Raw genomic sequence first — 9,378 nt, 5'->3', positions numbered from 1 at the left:
AAATGGAATGGGGCTTGTTTCATTTTTCCTTTCCTCCACCTCGTGATTGACCTCCTTCACTTGTCCTTCCCCAGCCATTTGTCTTTTATTTAAAGCTTGTGTTGCTCCTCCGCACAAAGGCCGGACACCATTCAGAGCTGCCAGCTGCTCTGGTGCAGCAAGCTACATATAGGAGTTCCACCTTTCATGTGGATCTTCTGCACTCTGTTTTTCACAGCACCCAGATAAGCACTGAAGGCCAACTTCTATTTGTGTGTGCTTTGCTGGGAGCAGATGTGGTGGTAGGATGGTAGGGAGTCCAGAGAGGTCCCTTTGGAATCGACAAGAAACCACAACTCCTCCTTCTCTTACAAAGCAGCTAACCTCCCTGCATGCTCCTGCAAAGTATTATACTGTAGTTCTTTCAAGCTCAGCACACAGAATTACAGACAGCACAGGCTGTAGGAATTTCTACATGTGAAGTCAATTCAGCATCACACCCTGGTGTTGATCAGGAGTAACATTATTACCTGCTTTCCTCAGCTGGTCTCAAGGGGTACTAGTGATGCTTCAGTAGAAAAGGGGGTGAACAGCTCTGTCTGACCTTATAAGAAGTACCTAAGATCACCTGCAGATTCAAATTCAAGCCAGGATGATGATGACAATGCATCTGTAGGAAAGGTATGTTTTGTACACTGCACTTCAATTGTGTTCATATGAACAGCAGCAGGGGACTGCCTAATAGCTGTGTTTCTCCACTGGTCAGTACCAATACCACCTCAGAGTCATTTTGTTTGGTTCCAGACATATTCACCAAGATCCTAGCCACAGTAATGGCTTGCTACTGGAAAAACATTATCTTCCCACTGAGTTAGAGGATGGGTTGGTGTTAACCTCCAAAAAATGGTTGATTGGTGTTTAGCTTTGCTACAGAGTTATGTATTCTTAACTTTGCAGGCTCCAACATCTCACCAGAGGCTAGTTACCTCTCTGAGGCTACATCCATACTAGAAAATTATCCAGGTCAGTGTACAGGCGTTAGGACAAATAACATGACTGATTGCTGAACTATTCCCTGGCACAGTTCCAGTCAGTGGCACCTGTAACCCTTCCAGCCACTGCCTTGGGATATGTTTTGGGGGGACAGCATGTGCCAATGACTACGGCTGTGGATAGTTTGAAGGGGGCCACCCTATTTTGGAACAGAAAGGTTTAATCATACTTACAGGTGATTAACCATTGTGCCTGGTGTCAGGGCTAACTGGAGTCCTCACCCAGCTGAAAGCCTGTAGAGGGACTGCAGGACGTGCATGTCTGGCACTCATAGGACACACAACAAATACCTCTTTATGGCTTCTTGCCAAGCTTGATATACAACCCTCCTGCAAACATCCATTGATATAATCCATACGTCCAGACTGCATTTATTCAGGGAACCCTCCTAAAGCCATCATTGCCCTACACAAATACTCTAATACTGTACATAGATATATTGTGTCATCCCATTATCCTCACTTCATTCAACAGTGATGAGCACTTTGGATGGGGCATGGAGTGGCTGTTCATGCAGCTGGGAACTTTTAAATCTGTGAGAAATAAAGGGCATTCTGTACAACTGATAACTAGTACCTTACATTAGCAAACAGGGCAACACAAGACATTTGCCTGTCCTTTATTCCAGCACCTGATGGATCAGGCATCATGTTTACGTGTGTACAGTCTACTCATTAAGAGTCCTGAACAACTTCCAATTCTAGAGTCAGCAGCATCTTATCAATGACTCTTCAGAGTCTAGAAGTGTGCTGAGATTTGCCTGAGGCACCAAAAGTAAGTTCCCAGAATCATCCCACCACCCTTTCAGCCAGCCTATCAAAAGCCTTCCTGATAGCTTGAAATGTGAGACTGCATCCCATGATCCTACACAAAGTTAGGGTAGGATGAGTGGTGTGAACTCATGAGTTTGCTAAATTCTTACTGTGATGTTGACCAAAACCAAGCCCAAAAGTCATATTAGATTTCCTTTTTCCAGCTGAGTTGGGAATTGTTCATCAGCTCCATCAAAACTCAGCAGCAATTTCCAACTTGTTGATCCCATTGTTTTCAAGTCTGTGTTTCCTTCCAAGAAGGTATACCCCAGTGGGCTCTGAACTTTCACAAGTCCCTAGGGCTTGAGAAGTCCCTAGGGTACATCTGTGAACAGGTTGCTTCAGAAGCATTCACTACAGCACATTTTCATTAATGTGTCTTTCACTGTCATTAGTTCTGCCTACAGAGTAAGAACCTCGCTTGCTCTCAGCAGCTTTTTCTCACACCACTACTTTGCAAAGTTTCTCTATCATTTTAGCAAAGTCATTCTTAAACCACAAACTTAACTCAGACATGTTTTGTTCTTGATCTCAAACATCCAGGATTCAGAAGCAACCCATATCAGGAAGACATGTCAGTCCTGACATCATACACTCACAACTCAAGGTCTTTCAAACATACCCTGAGACTTTTTGCCTCCATTGTTGGGATATCCAAAGCCAGAAACACTGTACAGAAGCTAATTGGCTAACAGGTTGTAAGATTACACTAAAATTTGCTATGGCAGAGCTCATCTGAGTAATTAAAACATACACCACTGACAAAGCTTGAGCACTGGGGAGCTTATTTACAAGTGTTTTCATCCTTGAGGCTGCAGAATGCCCAGTTTGGCCCCCATTTTTTCCAACTAAAGCTTACAGAAATTCAAAAGAGCAGACATAAGACTGCTGTTTGTGCAAAGGGTTCAGATCCAGCCAAAGCTGATGCCATGCATTAATCCACATGAATTAGAAATGGACATACAGACTGTTACTCGAAAGTAAAAAAAATACTTATTAATAGCCAGAGTTCATTGAGATTCATAGATTGAATGTGTATTCACTATCTCTCTCCCCGCTTTCCTGTAGTTTGATATGTCTTAGAATGGTAGAATAATTTAGATTGGTAGTGATCTCAGAAGGTCATCTAATCCAACTCCCTGCTCAAAGCACAGCTAAGCTAATTTCAAAGTTAGATCCTCTCAAATTGCAGGCAGAGGAACTGAAGGTTTCTGTGTGCTCAGATGTCTATGCCTCCATTTTAAGATGGCAAGAAGCTGGTATCTGTGCATGTGCCATGATGCTTTTCTTTTAGGGCAGGAAAGTAGTTGATGGACAGAGGTAATTGTCGCCAAAGTCAGAATAGATATGTGGCCTGGGCCTCTCAAAATATATCTCCTGAAGAAAGGCCTCTGTTTTTACTAAGAAAATGTCAGGGGAGAGAAGCAAGATAAGTTAGTTGCATCTAACTCAGTCACCTCCTAATGCCCACATTTTTTCCTGGAAAAAAGTAGAGTCAACCCTCCCAACCTCGCCATTGATGATATATCAGAGGACACTGCAAGCCTTAGGCACACACTAGCAAAGTCCTGTTCTCAGTCGAGTGCCACATAATGACAGATAATAAGCTACTCATTCTGTCAAAGTCACTGAATCACAGTATCTTTCTTACAAAACCCCAATTGCTTGTCACCAGGAGAAAAGGTTAGGAATACTGATGAATAGCCTGGAGGAGGGATCAAAATAGTCACTTATAGCTGTATCCTCTTTTACTGTATACTCAGTAAGACATAAGGTGGGAAGGGTAAGTCAAAAGGATTAGGGAGGAGGAATAATAAAGCACTGAAGTTGTGGTGAACTCTATGAATGAGAAGTTAGAAGAAAATAGCAAATTATCAGCTCTGTGTAGGATCTACAAAAGCAACTCTGAAGGCAGTAAACAAGCTAGTATACAGGTTGGAGCTATAAAAGGGACAGTGAACTCAGAGGAGATGTTTGTGAAGAGCAGCGTAGTTAAATCTAACAGACATCAAATACAGTGATGAAAAGGATTTATGTACCCATGTCCAAAATTCAGGATCCTCTAATTTCCCCTCAGCCACTGGTAAATATCCATAGGCAACCACGCTTCCATTGACACTTTGGGCAATTAAAGAGCAAGAATCTCTTTCTGCAGCCCATGAATAAGAGTCCACAGACATTGAAATAGCTCCAATAGGAAGGACTCAGAGTAGCACTCCAAATACCCTTAGTCTTGCAAGTAAGGTCTGTGAGCACACATCCCTTGGGCATTAAACCTGTATTTCCCACTCAGATAATGGGTTAAAAGGTAACAGCTCCCAGGTGTACTTTTGCAGAAAAGCTCTGATTCTACATAGAAGCGTAACTGTGGAGAGAGTGAAGAAGTTTAGGTAACCCTTTGGTGCCCTGCTCACAAGACTTCCTGTTAATTTTTAACTGAGTATCTCTCTGTACTTTGTGCAGAGAGCTTAAGCACCCAACAGTAAAAAGCTACAGTGATAAGACTTGAGCTGCCTAAATCTAAAATAAGAAGTTGCTTCTAAACTACTGAAATCTAATTTAATCAAAGGCAGGTCAAAATACGAAGTTGGGCAGCAACTTCTTGCTATCCAAAATTACAGCCTGCTGGAAAGATAGTCCTAGTTCACATGCAAGAGAAGTCTAAACTTGTTTTAGCCCAAAGTAAAATACAGAGGATGGATGTGGTAACAAGCCACCTATTCCACTACTTCTGGGATAATTTGTCAGTGTCTTTCATTATTATCAGTACTGCCCAGTAACAGCTGTGACTCTCCCATCCAAGCCAACTCAGAAGCATACAGAGAAGTGAGCACAAGACAAACTTAGAACAGGACAGGAACCTGCTGAGACCCAATTATGCCTTTACAGGTTTTGATAGCAATGTTCAAGTACAAACTGCATTTCAGACTCAAGTGGTTTGTGATGGTTTCCTTTTCACAACACTTCTTCCTCATTTTGCTCACCAGAAAGCAATGTCCAGAGAACAAACTAGGATTATTTATCAAGAGTAAGGCTGTCCGGAAAACCCCAACTTCATATGTTACAAACACTGCAGTGACTATGGCATGGTGTGGCCAAAGAGACGGATGATCTCATGTTTATGGCAACAGAACAGTGCCCAAAGGAACTGGATTCTGTCCCCGATTCACTCATGGAAGAAAAGCTCCATAGAAATTGATCCATTTTACAGTAGGCTACAAATAGTGTGGAGTAGATCAACATGCAATTCCATGAGAGTTAAAATTGACATAATTCAGTTTAACCAGATACAAATACTACTGTGCTCTACATCCCCCATTCTCCCTTGTGCCCACCCTCATTATCATGAAGCCCCACAGAGAGCACAACAGATCTGTCATGGTTTAGCCCCAGCCAGCAACTAAGCACCACACAGCTGCTCGCTCACTCCCCCTACCCGGATGGGATGGGGGAGAGAATTGGAGGAGTAAGAGTGAGAAACGCTCCTGGGTTGAGATAAGAACAGTTTAATAATTGAAATAAAGTAAAATAGTAATGATAATGATAATAATAACAATATAATAATAATAATACACAAACCAAGTGATGCACAATGCAATTGCTCACCACCCGCCAACCAATACTCAGACAGTTCCCGAGCAGCAATCGCTGCTCCCTGGCCAACTCCCCCCAGCTTATATACTGAGCATGATGTCATATGGTATGGAATAGCCCTTTGGGCAGTTTGGATCAGCTATTCTGGCTGTGCCCCCTCCCAGTTTCTTGTGCCCCTGGCAGAGCATGGGAAGCTGAAAAGTCCTTGACTAGCATAAGCAGTACTTAGCAACAACTAAAAACATCAGTGTGTTATCAACATACTTCTCCTGCTAAATCCAAAACACAGCACTATGCCTGCTACTAGGAAGAAAATTAACTCTATTCCAGCTGAAACCAGGACAAGATCAAAAACAAACTCTGCAAAGCAAAAGATACTTGTTCCTTGCTGATTTAGCTCCTTGATTTGTCTCCTGTGGGATAAGATATGGGCAAGGGTCAGCAGAAGGGAGGGCTGAATCACAGAGCCACAGGTGCAGAGAAAAGTAGTGCTTGCTTATGTTGTTGAGGTACTGCATTCTAATGTACAGGCCACCTACTGACCTGTGAAAATGAAACAAATTCTTGTTTCATTCTGATCACTAAGTGGGCTCTGCTCATTTTATGCAATGAATAAGGCAAGGGATATCATAAACATGATCACAAATTTTAAAAACATACTAAAATGTGTAAATCCAAGTGGAAATGGGGCATTGGTAACTCCAGTTCTGGCACTTCTGAGTGCTTTACTTCACAGCGTTGAATATTTTTGCTATCATAGGTTTTTTGTGTATGTATAATTTATGACGTTTTTGGTGCACCTAAACATAACTCCTTTTATTTCACCTCCAGGATAATCCTACAAATGCTAAGAAGCATTTCTTCTCAGCCAGGCTAACGGAACAAACTAATTCTGGTGTGTTTGTGGGCCAATCCACTTCTGAGAGTTGATTCACTTAGAATTTAAAACTGAATTTAAAAAAAAAAAAAAAGCCACAACCAGTCTTCAAAATGTAATACACAGTTCTTTGACCTTCAGCAAAGTTCTAGGAAAAACTGTATCCTGGAAAAAGATAAAGCATTCAGTTTCTCAAGAAAATCTGTTCTGAAAACTAACAGCATGATAGACTGGACTTCTGATGACTTCAACTATGGCTACAAAAGGAGTAACCTTCTCTATAAAACTAAACTGCAACAGAATGATACTCAGAGATACTCTAATCTTTTGCCCTACTGAATATTGAACATTTACTGAGCTCTTCATTTTCTGTCCTGTAATACATTCATTAACTTTGACAAAATTAATCCCATGAAACTGAAAAGATCTCCTTGACAGTGAAGGCTTTTCTTTTCCCATCTTCTACTCTTCATTAGATCAAATATATATATTCTTACTAACATCATTTCCAATATTTTGTTGGCAGTGCATTGATGGACATTTTCCTGACATTCATTTAAAATGCTCATTTTTTCCTTAATTTTACCCTGTCTTTAAGTTAGGAAGTGATGTATTTCTCCTGATTTTTTTTGCAAGTCACCTTTAAACACCACTGACAACAGGCAGTTTGGTTGAGCAGGTGTGATGAAAGCATTTTCAGCACTACTACTGCAGAAGTACTAGGATATGTAGGTTATCTAGAACATTGATTTAACCAGATGCAAGACAGAGGTCAAGTTTGATTGTACAGTATCTCTTTAATTTCAGTTTTGACTAGTGACCCCTCCTGCTTCCAGGAATAGGAAATACTTGTGATGACATCAGTGGCAAGAAATGTAAACATCCTCTCAGACTTCAACAGAAGAAGTATTTACTTCTTAGTGTCAATTTCCTCTTGCATTTCCTGTTTTGTGGCTTGTGATGGTCTCCACATAGTTTAACAGTAGTTAACATTCACTATCAGAAGTATAAAAGTAAGTTAACAGATTTGATACACCCTAGCTTTTAGGTGCAGTTTTTCATGCATTGTCATAGGAAAGAATTATTACAGTACAGTATTCACTGTTTCATAATCTGTAGAAACTAGTCCTGTTTCAGAGACCAGAAATGAATTCTCAGCTTCCAAAATGCAGTACTATTATCTGCTCTTGCCAGTGGGTTGTAAAGTGCCACAGAAGCAAGACGGTCCCCACAAAGGACAGCTACTTTGTTCTGAGTACCAAAAAGGGATGGGGAGTTAGTGGTGCAAATCCACTAGGGATGTTATCTTCAGGTACAGGTATCATCTTACCAAAAGGATATCGTCAAACTAAAGGGCATTCAGTGAAAAGCAGCAAATCGGTAGATCTACATTATTGGATGGAGATGCTAAAGGTTGGCAATCCACAGCAGCAATCACCACTGAAACAGTGAGACACATTTGCCCATTAACATTCATATGACAGAGGTTATTTTCTGCTTCAGGACATGCCATTTCTGAAACTGTTTGGTATTTTCTTCTCAGATCATGTGCATTTCCTTTCAGTGTTAATCAGCTAAGACACCAGTCCTACACTGAAGTCCAGTTCAGCAGATTTGGGTTCCTCACAAGTGTGCAGAAAAACTGTATGATGTACTAGCATGGGACTTTTTTTTACATCTTCCTTCTTGCACAGTCACTTAAATTTGAACCTAACCTATTCAGAAATGAATGGAGGTAATTGGGCTGAAAGAGGCTCTTGATTGTATCTTGCCCCCAGAAGCAGCACGCAGTTAATTTTGCTGGAGGAATGCAGAGCTATTTGTGAAGTTGGAGAACACTTGGTGTCCAGATTCTGGCATCTATTCTAGTAGCAAAAAGACCTGGTTACAGCAAGGACTGCTGAGTATATCCATTTGGCTTCGCTAGTTGGATAGCCAGCACCCAGTCGTCAGTGCTCAGGGTTCTGCTCACAACCCAGCTCAACAGGGCACAACGCAATTTCATTATTCTGTCAATCACCAAAGGGGATCTGCGAACTGCCCACAAATATCGTCAGAAACAAGCAATGGAGGATAAGACTAGAATCCCATGTCTCTTGGCTCCTAATTTAAAAGATAGGCAAAAAAGCCTTTTGCCTGTCAAATATATTAGAAATAGTTTACCAGATGTAGGCAAGCAAATAACTGAGTGCCAGGAAACACGTACAATGCTTGCTAGCTCTGTGACTGGGCTGTGGTGTTGCAGCACTGAATTTTTAAAATGAAAACAGAAATTACTTCAGGAGAAATTTGAAGCTTTATCAAAAAAAGACAAAATCAGAGGTGTGTGTAACCTGTTATCTTTATGTACTAGGAAATTCTGAAAAGTTTTTAGCCAACACTTCCACGAGATTAAATACTAGCAAAAAAATTATTAATTGACAGGAAATGGATACCAGCAGTCATCTGTGAGGACCTCTCAACAAAAAGGCTTTTTTCTCCCTGATTTGAGCTTATTTATTTAATTATGAGCTGTAAGACCCACCTACTTTTGTGTATACTTGGGGAGAGCGTTACCTGAGGAACTTGTCAGTTGAGGTGGTCACTGGCAGGGAAAACAGATACGAAGGACATGATAGGAATGGTTTATTTTTTTAGATTTTGAAAGTCAGAATCTTAAGTCTGGTTAAAAAAAAACTTATGGAGAAACTTAAACTGTGTATCAATAGAAGGTCATTACTGATTTCAGCTTCTCATTTTTTCTCACTTTATCTTAGCAACTGGCATTCTTCCAAACTACAATAGTTAATATTTCATGCTGTTTGGAAGCAGAATAGTTAAGCTTTTGAAAGCAGTACTGTTGCAAATGCAGTAATATTTGAGACAATGTTCCAGTCAGAACTGAAGTTACACCAGGAGGAAAGACAAAATGGTTCAATAATCTGTTAACTATCAAAGATAAAAAATAATTTACACATTTTTTAGAAAGATAGGGCTCACGTCAGGTAATAACAATATATCACCAGGTATTCACAAGAATGCATGTTATAATGGAATCATTAGTCTTTTGCACCAGATACATAC

The sequence above is a fragment of the Pelecanus crispus genome, chromosome 2 (assembly GCF_030463565.1).
Source record: "Pelecanus crispus isolate bPelCri1 chromosome 2, bPelCri1.pri, whole genome shotgun sequence".
NCBI classification, from domain to species: Eukaryota; Metazoa; Chordata; class Aves; order Pelecaniformes; family Pelecanidae; genus Pelecanus; species Pelecanus crispus.
This window is presented reverse-complemented; position numbering follows the sequence as displayed.